The sequence below is a fragment of the Taudactylus pleione genome, unplaced genomic scaffold (assembly GCF_031769625.1).
Source record: "Taudactylus pleione unplaced genomic scaffold, aTauple2 ptg000747l, whole genome shotgun sequence".
In the NCBI taxonomy this organism is placed as follows: Eukaryota; Metazoa; Chordata; class Amphibia; order Anura; family Myobatrachidae; genus Taudactylus; species Taudactylus pleione.
This window is the reverse complement of record NW_028285149.1, coordinates 2,925,690-2,940,502: the sequence shown is the minus strand read 5'-3', so window position 1 is coordinate 2,940,502 and position 14,813 is coordinate 2,925,690.

Genomic DNA, 14,813 nt, shown 5'->3' with positions numbered 1-14,813 from the left:
ATAAACAAAGCATAGCATATTACTATTTCTGCCTATATATATATATATTAGGGGTGAGCGAACCCCCCCGAGCCCCCCCGAGCCGAGGCCGATCCGAGTCAGGCTCGACTTTTCCCGCCTGACTCGGATCTGAAATCGAGGCAAAACGTCATCATCCCACCTTCCGGGTCTCACGGGTTTTGGAACCTATATAAGGTACCCGCGTAGGCGCCATTTTCTCACTCGGCTGTGGACAGTGAAGAGGGAGGGTGGGAGTTAGGGCTGTGTAGTGTAGTCTAGTGCAGTGTAGTATTGTGCTGTGCTGTGCTGTGCTGCTGTTGTCCATAGGGGCTGTGTCCACTACTTAAAAGTCCATAGGGGCTGGCTGGACTGTGTTGTGCAGTCAGTTGTCCATACGCGCTGTGTCCACTCCAAAGTCCTGTGCAGTGTCCCAGTCCTAAAGGGGTGCTGTAGTGTTGTCCAGGGGGTGCTCTGTCCATCAGGGGTGCTCCCCCCAAGTGCTAAAAAAAAAAAAAAATTTTCTGTGTTTGTGAATTGTGTGTGCAGTAGCCGCACGTGCATCAACAAAGTAGTGCCAAGCGTGCGCCTGTGTCATAAGTAAAGGGCCGGCTGGCTTGACCGTTAAAGGGTGCTGTAACCCCCAAAGGGCACTCCAAACTAATAACAAAATATTTTCTGTGTTTGTGAATTGTGTGCACTGTGGCTGCACATGCATCAACAAAGGAGCAGCGCCAAGCGTGCACTTGTGTCCCATTAGTAAAGGGCCGGCTGGCTTGTCCGTTAAAGGGTGCTGTAACCCCCAAAGTACACTCCAAACAAAATAAAAAAATATATATTTTCTGTGTTTGTGAATTGTGTGCACTGTGGCTGCACGTGCATCAACAAAGGAGCAGCGCCAAGCGTGTGCCTGTGTCCCATAAGTAAAGGGCCAGCTGGCTTGTCCGTTAAAGAGTGCTGTAAGCCCCAAAGTACACTCCAAACAAAATAAAAAAATATTTTCTGTGTTTGTGAATTGTGTGCGCAGTAGCCGCACGTGCATCAACAAAGGAGCAGCGCCAAGCGTGCGCCTGTGTCCCATAAGTAAAGAGCCGGCTGGCTCATTTCTTAAAGGGTAGTGTAACCCACAAAGTGCATTACTCTCCAGCAAAAAGAAAAAAATATTTTCTCTGTTTGTGTGCACCTTAGCCGCACGTATATATATCAATATAACATAAATGGAGGACCAAACTTTCTCCGATAAAAATAAAATAGGGAAAGATCAAGAACCACTTCCTCCTAGTGCTGTTGCTGCTGCTGGGAGTTGTTCATCATCCCAGAGAGGAAGTAGGAACATCACTACTTTTACTAAACAATTGACCCTCCAACAGTCCCTAGCGATGAGGATGAAGTACGACAGCAGTCATCCTGAAGCAAAACGTATAACTGAGGCCTTGACTGCTATGTTGGTGTTAGACGTGCGTCCGGTATCCGACATTAGTGCAGTGGGATTTAGACAATTGATGGAGGTAGCGTGTCCTCGGTTCCAAATCCCGTCTAGATTCCACCTGCATCCTCAAAGCAGCAGCGACAAGCGTGCGTCTGTCTGTTAAAGGGTGGTGTAACCCTCAAAGTGCTCCAAAAAATAAAAAACTATTTTTTTATGTGTTTGTGACTTGTGTGCGATGTAGCCGCACGTGCATCAACACAGTAGCAGCGCCAAGCGTGCACCTGTGTCATAAGTCAAGGGCCGGTTTGCACATCTGGTCCGGACTGAAGGACGTGCCAACAATTTCTGACAAGTCTACTGTCACTGCATATGATACTGTCCTCAAAGCAGCAGCGACAAGCGTGCGTCTGTCTGTTAAAGGGTAGTGTAACCCTCAAAGTGCGCTCCACAAACAATAAAAAAATTCTTCTTTTTTTTCTGTCTTTGTGAAATATGTGGGCTGTAGCCGCACGTGCATCCTTAAAGCAGCAGCGACAAGCGTGCATCTGTCTGTTAAAAGATTACATCGGTGACAGCATCCAAGTAGGCATGTCAGACAGTCCGTACCTGTACTGGCAGGAAAAAGAGGCAATTTGGAGGCCCCTGTACAAACTTGCTCTATTTTACCTGAGTTGCCCCCCCTCCAGTGTGTACTCCGAAAGAGTGTTTAGTGCAGCCGGGAACCTTGTCAGCAAAAGGCGTAGGAGGTTGCTTCCACAAAATGTGGAGAAGATGATGTTCAATTAAAATGAATTATCAACTTTTCCATGGAGACCAGCCTCCAGAACGTATAGAGGGACCTGTGGTGGTGGATTCCAGCGGGGATGAATTAATAGTCTGTGAGGATGAGGATGCACACAACACTGAAGAGGGTGAGGAATCGGTGGATGAGGAGGATGATGACGACATCTTGCCTCCGTAGAGCCAGTTTGTGCAGGGACAGATTCATTGATAGCTTGTTTTGTGGGGCCCAAACGAACCAATCATTTCAGCCACAGTCGTGTGGCAGACCCTGGCGCGGAAATGATTGGTTTGTTAAAGTGTGCATGTCCTGTTTATACAACATATGGGTAGGTGGGAGGGCCCAAGGACAATTCCATCTTGCACCTCTTTTTTTTCTTTGCATTATGTACTGTTTGGGGCCTAGTTTTTCAAACTGCCATCCTGTCTGCCACTGCAGTATCACGCCTAGATGGGCCACGTGTTTGTGTCGCCCTCTCGTGTCGCTTAGCATAGTCATCCATCTACCTCGGTGCAACCTTTTGGACATAAAAACACTATTGTGAGGTGTTCAGAATAGACTGGAAATGAGTGGAAATTAAGGTTTTTGAGGTTAATAGCATAGGAGCAGAAAAATCAACACATTCTGTGATTTTAGCTGTTTTTATGCTTTTTTAAAAAAATATACAGATCCAAAACACAAAACCCAGAACCCAAAACACGGAAGGGTGGTTTTGGCAAAACCAATCCAGATCCAAAACACGAAGAAAGATCCAGATCCAAAACCAAAACACGAAAAGTGGCCAGTGCACACCCCTAATTATATATATATATATATATATAATCACAGAAACAAATAGGAATCACATGTACAATTAATAGACTATAACAAATTAAGAAGACAGCAGCAAGCTATGTCACAAAACCCAATGCATTTCATCCTGACACAGGTCCGTGGTGTCACTAGCCCACTTTTACACTAAAGTCCTGGGTCTGACCTGGTATTTGGAAAATGGGGGGAGATGTATTATAGCGGCACATATCGGAGCAAGCAGCCGCTGCAGTGGCAGGGCCTCGCCAGCTGCAGCTGTCAGAATTGTAAGGCAAACTGACCATTCATACATTGCCCAAGTTATCGGCGCTGCTATCTTGTAGATAGCAATGCCGATAATGACAGAGATGGCCCTGTCATTTATCACCCAACCCCCCAGTAATACATGGGGAGAAGCGGTGTCAGCGCACAGAACATGCCCTGATACCGCTTCCACGGTTCATACATATCCCCCATTGCTCCAAATCAGAAAGATCGGGACATACCCTATTCAGACTACGGCATCGACCTGGATTATTTCCGGGTCGGCGACATTCACACTGCACACAGGTAACCTGATGATAAAGTGTAAAAGGGGTATTAGACTTCTTCTAGGGGCATATATGACAGACAGACAGGGACAGAGATAGAGGCATTATAAAAAGAAGACAGGGTGAGAGTCTGCTGAAAAACAAGAAGAGGCAAGACAGAGGGTAACGGGGAGGCAGAGGGTGACAAAGGAAGGCAGAGGGTAATGGGCAGGCAAAGGGTGACAGGAAGAGGCAGATGGTGAGAGAGGAAGGCAGTGGGTAATGGGCAGGCAGTGGGTGACAGGAAGAGGCAGAGGGTGAGAGAGGAAGGCAATGGGTAATGGGCAGGCAGTGGGTGACAGGAAGAGGCAGAGGGTGAGAGAGGAAGGCAGAGGGTGACAAAGGAAGGCAGAGGGTGACAGGAAGAGGCAGAGGGTGACAGAGGAAGGCAGAGGGTGACAGAGGAAGGCAGAGGGTGACAGGGGAAGGGAGAGGGTGACAGAGGAAGGCAGAGGGTGACAGAGGAAGGCAGAGGGTGACAGGGGAAGGCAGAGGGTAACAGAGGTAGGCAGAGGGTGACAGAGGAAGGCAGAGGGTGACAGGAAGAGGCAGAGGGTGACAGAGGAAGGCAGAGGGTGACAGAGGAAGGCAGAGGGTGACAGGGGAAGGGAGAGGGTGGCAGAGGAAGGCAGAGGGTAACAGAGGAAGGCAGAGGGTGACAGAAGAAGGCAGAGGGTGACAGGGGAAGGGAGAGGGTGACAGAGGAAGGCAGAGGGTGACAGAAGAAGGCAGAGGGTGACAGAGGAAGGCAGAGGGTGATGGGAAGGCAGAGGGTGACAGGAAGAGGCAGATGGTGACAGAGGAAGGCAGAGGGTGACAGGGGAAGGCAGAGAGTAATGGGGAGGCAGTGACTGTTGGGGAAGGCAGAGGGTGACAGGGGAAGGCAGAGGGTGACAGAGGATGGAAGAGGGTAATGGGGAGGCAGTGGCTGTTGGGGAAGGCAGAGGGTGACAGAGGAAGGCAGAGGGTGACAGAGGAAGGCAGAGGGTGACAGGGGAAGGCAGTGGCTGTTGGGGAAGGCAGAGTGTGACAGGGGAAGGGAGAGGGTAATGGGAAGGCAGTGGCTGTTGGGGAAGTCAGAGGGTAACGGGAGGCTGTGGCTGTTGGGAAAGGCAGAGGGTGACAGGGAAAGGCAGAGAGTAATGGGGAGGCAGTGACAGTTGGGGAAGGCAGAGGGTGACAGGGGAAGGCAGAGGGTAATGGGGAGGCAGTGACTGTTGGGGAAGGCAGAGGGTGACAGAGAAAGGAAGAGGGTAATGGGGAGGCAGTGGCTGTTGGGGAAGGCAGAGGGTGACAGGGAAAGGCAGAGGGTAACGGGGAGGTAGTGGCTGTTTGGGAAGGCAGAGGGTCAGAGGTAGGCAGAGGGTGACAGAGGAAGGCAGAGGGTGACAGAGGAAGGCAGGGGGTGACAGGGGAAGGCTGATGGTAATGGGAAGGCAGAGTGTGACAGGGGAAGGGAGAGGGTAATGGGAAGGCAGTGGCTGTTGGGGAAGTCAGAGGGTAACGGGAGGCTGTGGCTGTTGGGGAAGGCAATGGGTGACAGAGAAGGCAGAGGGTAATGCAGAGGCAGTGGCTGTTGGGGAAGGCAGAGGGTGACAGGGAAAGGCAGAGGGTAACGGGGAGGTAGTGGCTGTTTGGGAAGGCAGAGGGTAACAGATAAAGGCAGTGGGTGATAGCAAGAGGCAGAGGGTGACAAAGGAAGGCAGAAGGTAACAGAGGAAGGCAGAGGGTGACAGGAGAAGGCAAAGGGTAATGGGGAGGCAGTGACTGTTGGGGAAGGCAGAGGGTGACAGGGGAAGGCAGAGAGTAATGGGGAGGCAGTGACTGTTGGGGAAGGCAGTGGGTGACAGGGGAAGGCAGAGGATAAAGGGGAGGCAGTGACTGTTGGGGAAGGCAGAGGGTGACAGAGAAAGGAAGAGGGTAATGGGGAGGCAGTGGCTATTGGGGAAGGCAGAGGGTGACAGGGAAAGGAAGAGGGTAACGGGGAGGTAGTGGCTGTTTGGGAAGGCAGAGGGTAACAGATAAAGGCAGTGGGTGATAGCAAGAGGCAGAGGGTGACAAAGGAAGGCAGACGGTAACAGAGGAAGGCAGATGGTGACAGGAGAAGGCAAAGGGTAATGGGGAGGCAGTGACTGTTGGGGAAGGCAGAGGGTGACAGGGGAAGGCAGAGAGTAATGGGGAGGCAGTGACAGGGGAAGGCAGAGGGTAATGGGGAGGCAGTGACTGTTGGGGAAGGCAGAGAGTGACAGAGAAAGGAAGAGGGTAATGGGGAGGCAGTGGCTTTTGGGAAAGGCAGAGGGTGACAGGGAAAGGCAGAGGGTAACGGGGAGGTAGTTGCTGTTTGGGATGGCAGAGGGTAACAGAGGTAGGCAGAGTGTGACAGAGGAAGGCAGAGGGTGACAGAGGAAGGCAGAGGGTGACAGGGGAAGGCTGATGGTAAAGGGAAGGCAGAGTGTGACAGGGGAAGGGAGAGGGTAATGGGAAGGCAGTGGCTGTTGGGGAAGTCAGAGGGTAATGGGAGGCTGTGGCTGTTGGGGAAGGCAATGGGTGACAGAGAAGGCAGAGGGTAATGCAGAGGCAGTGGATGTTGGGGAAGGCAGTGGGTTACAGGGGAAGGCAGAGGGTGACAGGGGAAGGCAGAGAGTAATGGGGAGGCAGTGACTGTTGGGGAAGGCAGTGGGTGACAGGGGAAGGCAGAGGGTAATGGGGAGGCAGTGACTGTTGGGGAAGGCAGAGGGTGACAGAGGAAGGCAGTGGGTGACAGGCGAAGGCAGAGTGTAACAGGGGAAGGCAGAGGAAGGCAGAGGGTGACAAAGGGAGGCAGAAGGTGACAGAGGAAGGCAGAGGGTGACAGAGGAAGGCTGAGGGTAATGGGAAGACAGTGGCTGTTGGGGAAGGCAGAGGGTGACAGAGGAAGGCAGTGGGTAACAGGGGAAGGCAGAAGGTGACAGAGGAAGGCAGAAGATGACAGAGGAAGGCAGAGGGTGACAGAGGAAGGCAGTGGGTAACAGGGGAAGGCAGAAGGTGACAGAGGAACGCAGAAGGTGACAGAGAAAGGTAGAGGGTGACAGAGGGAAGGCAGAGAGTAATTGGGAGGCAGTGACTGTTGGGGAAGGCAGAGGGTGACAGAGGAAGGTAGAGGATAATGCGGAGGCAGTGGGTGTTTGGAAAGGCAGAGGGTGACAGGAAGAGGCAGATGGTGAGAGAGGAAGGCAGAGGGTCACAGTTGAAGGCAGTGGGTAATGGGCAGGAAGTGGGTGACAGGAAGAGGCAGATGGTGAGAGAGGAAGGCAGAGGGTGACAGGAAGAGGCAGAGGGTGAAAGAGGAAGGCAGTGAGTGACAGGAAGGTGCAGATGGTGACAGATAAAGGCAGAGGGTGACTGTGGAAAGCAGTGGGTGACCGGAAGAGGCAGAGGGTGACAGAAATGCAGAGGGTGACAGGGGAAGGCAGAGGAAGGCAGAAGGTGACAGAGAAAGGCAGAGTGGGCAAGGCAGAGGAAGGCAGAGGGTATGGGGGAGGCAGTGACTGTTGGGGACGGCAGAAGGTGACAGAGGAAGGCAGTGGGTGACAGAAAGGCAGAGGGTGACAGGGGAGGGCAGAGGGTAACAGGGGAAGGCAGTGAGTGACAGGAAGGTGCAGATGGTGACAGAGAAAGGCAGAGGGTGACTGGGGAAAGCAGTGGGTGACCGGAAGAGGCAGAGGGTGACAGAAAGGCAGAGGGTGACAGGGGAAGGCAGAAGGTGACAGAGAAAGGCAGAGTGTGACAGGGGAAGGCAGAGGGTGACAGGGCAAGGCAGAGGAAGGCAGAGGGTAAGGGGAGGCAGTGACTGTTGGGGAAGGCAGAAGGTGACAGAGGAAGGCAGTGGGTGACAGTGGAAGGCAGAGGAAGGCAGAGGGTGACGGCGGAAGGCAGAGGAAGGCAAAGGGTAACGGGAAGGCAGTGGCTGTTGGGAAAGGCAGTGGATGACAGGGGAAGGCAGAGGAAGGCAGAGGGTGACAGGGGAAGGGAGAGGGTAATGGGGAGGCAGTGACTGTTGAGGAAGGCAGAAGGTGACAGAGGAAGGCAGAGGGTAACAGAGGAAGGCAGAGGGTGACAGGGGAAGGCAGAAGGTGACAGTGGAAGGCAGAAGGTGACAGAGAAAGGCAAAGTGTGACAGGGGAAGGCAGAGGGTAATGGGGAGGCAGTGACTGTTGGGGAAGGCAGAGGGTGACAGAGGAAGGCAGTGGGTGACAGGGGAAGGCTGAGGGTAACGGGAAGGCAGTGGCTGTTGGGGAAGGCAGAGGGTAATGGGGAGGCAGTGACTGTTGGGGAAGACAGAGGGTGACAGAGGAAGGCAGAGGGTGACAGGGGAAGGCAGAGGGTAATGGGGAGGTAGTGACTGTTGGGGAAGGCAGAGGGTGACAGAGGAAGGCAGATGGTGACAGGGGAAGGCAGAGGGTAACAGGGGAAGGCAGAGGGTAACAGGGGAAGGCAGAGGGTGCCAAAGGGAGGCAGAAGGTGACAGAGGAAGGCAGAGGGTGACAGGAGAAGGCAGAGGAAGGCAGAGGGTGACAGGGGAAGGGAGAGGGTAATGGGGAGGCAGTGACTGTTGAGGGATGCAGAAGGTGACAGAGGAAGGCAGTGGGTGACAGAGGAAGGCAGTGGGTAACAGGGGAAGGCAGAGGGTGACAGAGGAAGGCAGAGGGTAATGGGGAGGTAGTGACTGTTGGGGAAGGCAGAGGGTGACAGGGGAAGGCAGAGGGTAACAGGGAAAGGCAGAGGGTGACAAAGGGAGGCAGAAGGTGACAGAGGAAGGCAGAGGGTGACAGGAGAAGGCAGAGGAAGGCAGAGGGTGACAGGGGAAGGCAAAGGGTAATGGGGAGGCAGTGACTGTTGGGGAAGGCAGAGGGTGACAGAGGAAGGCTGAGGGTAATGGGTAGGCAGTGGCTGTTGGGGAAGGCAGAGGGTGGACAGAGGAAGGCAGTGAATGACAGAGGAAGGCAGTGAATGACAGGGGAAGGCAGAGGGTAACAGGGGAAGGCAGAGGAAGGCAGAGGGTGACAGGGGAAGGCAGAGGGTGACAGGGGAAGGGAGAGTGTAATGGGGAGGCAGTGACTGTTGAGGAAGGCAGAAGGTAACAGAGGAAGGTAGAGGGTGACAGGGGAAGGCAGAGGGTAATTGGGAGGCAGTGACTGTTGGGGAAGGCAGAAGGTGACAGAGGAAGGCAGTGGATGACAGGGGAAGTCAGAGTGTAATGGGGAGCCCTTAATGCCTTGCTAGCTGGTACTGGTGTTTTGAAACAATAACACACCTAGTAATTACTAGGGGTGAGCGGGTTCGGATTTCTGAAATCCGAACCCCCCCGAGCCCCCCCGATCCGAGTCCGATCCGAGTCAGGCTCGACTTTTCCCGCCTGACTCGGATCTGAAATCGAGGCAAAACGTCATCTTCCCGCCTTCCGAGTCTCGCGGGTTTTGGATCCTATATAAGGTACACACGTCGGCGCCATTTTCTCACTCGGCTGTGGACAGTGAAGAGGGAGGGTGGGAGTTAGGGCTGTGTAGTGTAGTGTAGTGTAGTGCTGCTGTTGTCCACTACTTCAAAGTCCATAGGGGCTGGCTGTGTTGTGCTGTGCTGCTGTTGTTAATAGGGGCTGTGTCCACTACTTCAAAGTCCATAGGGGCTGGCTGGACTGTGTTGTGCAGTCAGTTCTCCATAGGGGCTGTGTCCACTCCAAAGTCCTGTGCAGTGTCCCAGTCCTAAAGGAGTGCTGTAGTGTTGTCCAGGGGGTGCTCTGTCCATCAGGGGTGCTCCCCCCAAGTGCTAAAAAAATAATATATTTTCTGTGTTTGTGAATTGTGTGCGCAGTAGCCGCACGTGCATCAACAAAGTAGTGCCAAGCGTGCGCCTGTGTCATAAGTAAAGGGCCGGCTGGCTTGACCGTTAAGGGTGCTGTAACCCCCGAAAGTACACTCCAGTCCAAACCAAAAAAAAATTATTTTCTGTGTTTGTGAATTGTGTGCGCAGTAGCCGCACGTGCATCAACAAAGTAGTGCCAAGCGTGCGCCTGTGTCATAAGTAAAGGGCCGGCTGGCTTGACCGTTAAGGGTGCTGTAACCCCCGAAAGTACACTCCAGTCCAAACCAAAAAAAAAATTATTTTCTGTGTTTGTGAATTGTGTGCGCAGTAGCCGCACGTGCATCAACAAAGTAGTGCCAAGCGTGCGCCTGTGTCATAAGTAAAGGGCCGGCTGGCTTGACCATTAAGGGTGCTGTAACCCCCGAAAGTACACTCCAGTCCAAACCAAAAAAAATATTATTTTCTGTGTTTGTGAATTGTGTGCGCAGTAGTCGCACGTGCATCAACAAAGTAGTGCCAAGCGTGCGCCTGTGTCATAAGTAAAGGGCCGGCTGGCTTGACCGTTAAAGGGTGCTGTAACCCCCGAAAGTACACTCCAGTCCAAACCAAAAAAAAAATTATTTTCTGTGTTTGTGAATTGTGTGCGCAGTAGCCGCACGTGCATCAACAAAGTAGTGCCAAGCGTGCGCCTGTGTCATAAGTAAAGGGCCGGCTGGCTTGACCGTTAAGGGTGCTGTAACCCCCGAAAGTACACTCCAGTCCAAACCAAAAAAAAAATTATTTTCTGTGTTTGTGAATTGTGTGCGCAGTAGCCGCACGTGCATCAACAAAGTAGTGCCAAGCGTGCGCCTGTGTCATAAGTAAAGGGCCGGCTGGCTTGACCGTTAAGGGTGCTGTAACCCCCGAAAGTACACTCCAGTCCAAACCAAAAAAAATATTATTTTCTGTGTTTGTGAATTGTGTGCGCAGTAGTCGCACGTGCATCAACAAAGTAGTGCCAAGCGTGCGCCTGTGTCATAAGTAAAGGGCCGGCTGGCTTGACCGTTAAAGGGTGCTGTAACCCCCAAAGTACACTCCAGTCCAAACCAAAAAAAAAATTATTTTCTGTGTTTGTGAATTGTGTGCGCAGTAGCCGCACGTGCATCAACAAAGTAGTGCCAAGCGTGCGCCTGTGTCATAAGTAAAGGGCCGGCTGGCTTGACCGTTAAGGGTGCTGTAACCCCCGAAAGTACACTCCAGTCCAAACCAAAAAAAAAATTATTTTCTGTGTTTGTGAATTGTGTGCGCAGTAGCCGCACGTGCATCAACAAAGTAGTGCCAAGCGTGCGCCTGTGTCATAAGTAAAGGGCCGGCTGGCTTGACCGTTAAAGGGTGCTGTAACCCCCGAAAGTACACTCCAGTCCTAACCAAAAAAAAATTATTTTCTGTGTTTGTGAATTGTGTGCGCAGTAGCCGCACGTGCATCAACAAAGTAGTGCCAAGAGTGCGCCTGTGTCATAAGTAAAGGGCCGGCTGGCTTGACCGTTAAGGGTGCTGTAACCCCCGAAAGTACACTCCAGTCCAAACCAAAAAAAAAATTATTTTCTGTGTTTGTGAATTGTGTGCGCAGTAGCCGCACGTGCATCAACAAAGTAGTGCCAAGCGTGCGCCTGTGTCATAAGTAAAGGGCCGGCTGGCTTGACCGTTAAGGGTGCTGTAAACCCCGAAAGTACACTCCAGTCCAAACCAAAAAAAAAATTATTTTCTGTGTTTGTGAATTGTGTGCGCAGTAGCCGCACGTGCATCAACAAAGTAGTGCCAAGCGTGCGCCTGTGTCATAAGTAAAGGGCCGGCTGGCTTGACCGTTAAGGGTGCTGTAACCCCCGAAAGTACACTCCAGTCCAAACCAAAAAAAAAATTATTTTCTGTGTTTGTGAATTGTGTGCGCAGTAGCCGCACGTGCATCAACAAAGTAGTGCCAAGCGTGCGCCTGTGTCATAAGTAAAGGGCCGGCTGGCTTGACCGTTAAGGGTGCTGTAACCCCCGAAAGTACACTCCAGTCCAAACCAAAAAAAATATTATTTTCTGTGTTTGTGAATTGTGTGCGCAGTAGTCGCACGTGCATCAACAAAGTAGTGCCAAGCGTGCGCCTGTGTCATAAGTAAAGGGCCGGCTGGCTTGACCGTTAAAGGGTGCTGTAACCCCCAAAGTACACTCCAGTCCAAACCAAAAAAAAAATTATTTTCTGTGTTTGTGAATTGTGTGCGCAGTAGCCGCACGTGCATCAACAAAGTAGTGCCAAGCGTGCGCCTGTGTCATAAGTAAAGGGCCGGCTGGCTTGACCGTTAAGGGTGCTGTAACCCCCGAAAGTACACTCCAGTCCAAACCAAAAAAATAATTATTTTCTGTGTTTGTGAATTGTGTGCGCAGTAGCCGCACGTGCATCAACAAAGTAGTGCCAAGCGTGCGCCTGTGTCATAAGTAAAGGGCCGGCTGGCTTGACCGTTAAAGGGTGCTGTAACCCCCGAAAGTACACTCCAGTCCTAACCAAAAAAAAATTATTTTCTGTGTTTGTGAATTGTGTGCGCAGTAGCCGCACGTGCATCAACAAAGTAGTGCCAAGAGTGCGCCTGTGTCATAAGTAAAGGGCCGGCTGGCTTGACCGTTAAGGGTGCTGTAACCCCCGAAAGTACACTCCAGTCCAAACCAAAAAAAAAATTATTTTCTGTGTTTGTGAATTGTGTGCGCAGTAGCCGCACGTGCATCAACAAAGTAGTGCCAAGCGTGCTCCTGTGTCATAAGTAAAGGGCCGGCTGGCTTGACCGTTAAGGGTGCTGTAACCCCCGAAAGTACACTCCAGTCCAAACCAAAAAAAAAATTATTTTCTGTGTTTGTGAATTGTGTGCGCAGTAGCCGCACGTGCATCAACAAAGTAGTGCCAAGCGTGCGCCTGTGTCATAAGTAAAGGGCCGGCTGGCTTGACCGTTAAAGGGTGCTGTAACCCACAAAGTACACTCCAGTCCGAACCAAAAAAAAATTTATTTTCTGTGTTTAGCCGCACGTATATATCAAATCGATATAACATAAATGGAGGACCAAACTTTCTCCGATAAAAATAAAATAGAGAAAGATCAAGAACCACTTCCTCCTAGTGCTGAAGCTGCTGCCACTAGTCATGACATAGACGATAACATGCCATCAACGTCGTCTGCCAAGGCCGATGCCCAATGTCATAGTAGAGGGCACATACAATCCCAAATGGCAAAGTTCAGGAAAATGACCTTGAAAAAGACATTTAAATCAGCTGAAGAGAAACGTAAACTTGCCAATATGCCATTTACGACACGGAGTGGCAAGGAACGGCTAAGGTCGATCCCTAGTATGTTCATGACTAGTGGTTCAGCTTCACATGACGATGGAAGCCCTCCTCCCACTAAAAAAATCAAAAGAGTTAAGCTGGCAAAAGCACAGCGAAGAACTGTGCTTTCTAAGAAGATATCACAAATCCCCAAAGAGAGTCCAAGTGTGGTGGTGGTTGCGATGCCTGACCTTCCCAGCACTGGACGGGAAGAGGTGGCTCTTTCCACCATTTGCACGCCCCCTGCAAGTGCTGAAAGGAGCACCCACAGTCCACTTGCTGATATGCAAATTGAAGATGTCACTGTTGAAGTACAACAGGATGAGGATACTGGTGTAGCTGGCGCTGAGGAGGAAGTTGGCGAGGAGGATTCTGATGGTGATGTGGTTTGTTTAAATCAGGCTCCGGGGGAGACAGTTGTTGTCCGTGGGATGAAAAAGCCCATCACGGTCATGCCTGGGCAGAAGACCAAACATTCCACCTCTTTGGTCTGGCAATATTTCTATCCAAATCCGGACAACAACTGTCTTGCCATATGTACCATATGTAAAGGTGAAATAAGTAGGGGTAGGGACGTCAACCACCTAGGAACATCCTCCCTTATACGGCACCTGCAGCGCGTTCATAAAAAGTTACTGTCAAGTTCAGAAACTTTGGCTCAGACCGTAAGCAGTCCAGGGACACCTAAATCCCGTTGTCCTGTTGTATCCAAGCGCCTGCAAACCACACCGTCAACTCCCTCCTCGTCAATTTCCTCCTTAGTCAGGATCGGAAGTAGTCCTGCAGGCCATATCACTGGCATGACTGACTCTCCTATCCGGGATTCCTCCGGAGGATCCTGCATTGCTACGCCTACTGCTGCCGCTGCTGCTGTTGCTGCTGCTGCTGGGAGTCGTTCATCATCCCAGAGAGGAAGTAGGAACACCACTACTTTTACTAAACAATTGACCCTCCAACAGTCCTTAGCGAGGAGGATGAAGTACGACAGCAGTCATCCTGAAGCAAAACGTATAACTGAGGCCTTGACTGCTATGTTGGTGTTAGACGTGCGTCCGGTATCCGCCATTAGTGCAGTGGGATTTAGACAATTGATGGAGGTAGTGTGTCCCCGGTTCCAAATCCCGTCTAGATTCCACTTCACTAGGCAGGCGATACCGAGACTGTACAGAAACGTCAGAAAAAGTGTCCTCACTGTCCTGAAAAATGCCGTTGTACACAATGTCCACTTAACCACGGACATGTGGACAAGTGGAACAGGGCAGACTAAGGACTATATGACTGTGACAGCCCACTGGGTAGATGTATCACCTTACGCAGCAACAGCAGCAGCGTCACCAGTAGCAGCATCTCAGAAACGCCAGCTCGTTACAAGGCAGGCTACGCTGTGTATCACCGGTTTCAGTAAGAGGCACACCGCCGACAACCTCTTAGAGAAACTGAGGGAAATCATCGCCCAGTGGCTTACCCCACTTAGACTCTCCTGGGGATTTGTGATATCTGACAACGCCACCAATATTGTGCGGGCATTACATCTGGGCAAATTCCAGCACGTCCCATGTTTTGCTCACACAATAAACTTGGTGGTGCAGAATTTTCTGAAAAGCGACAGGGGCGTGCAGGAGACGCTTTGGGTGGCCCGAAAAATTTCTGGCCACTTTCGCCATTCAGCGACTGCGTGCCGAAGACTGGAGCGCCAGCAAACACTCTTGAACCTGCCCCGCCATCACCTGAAGCAAGAGGTTGTGACGCGGTGGAACTCAACCCTCTATATGCTTCAGAGGATGGAGGAGCAGCAAAAGGCCATACAAGCCTATACATCCACCTATGACATAGGCAAAGGAGGGGGTATGCACCTGACTCAAGCGCAGTGGAGAATGATTTCCGTGTTGTGCAAGGTTCTCCAGCCCTTCGAACTTGCCACACGTGAAGTCAGTTCAGACACTGCCAGCTTGAGTCAGGTCATTCCCCTCATCAGGCTTTTGCAGAAGCAGCTGGAGAAAGTGAAGGAGGAGCTAAGACGGAGCGATTCCGCTCGGCATGTGGGACTTG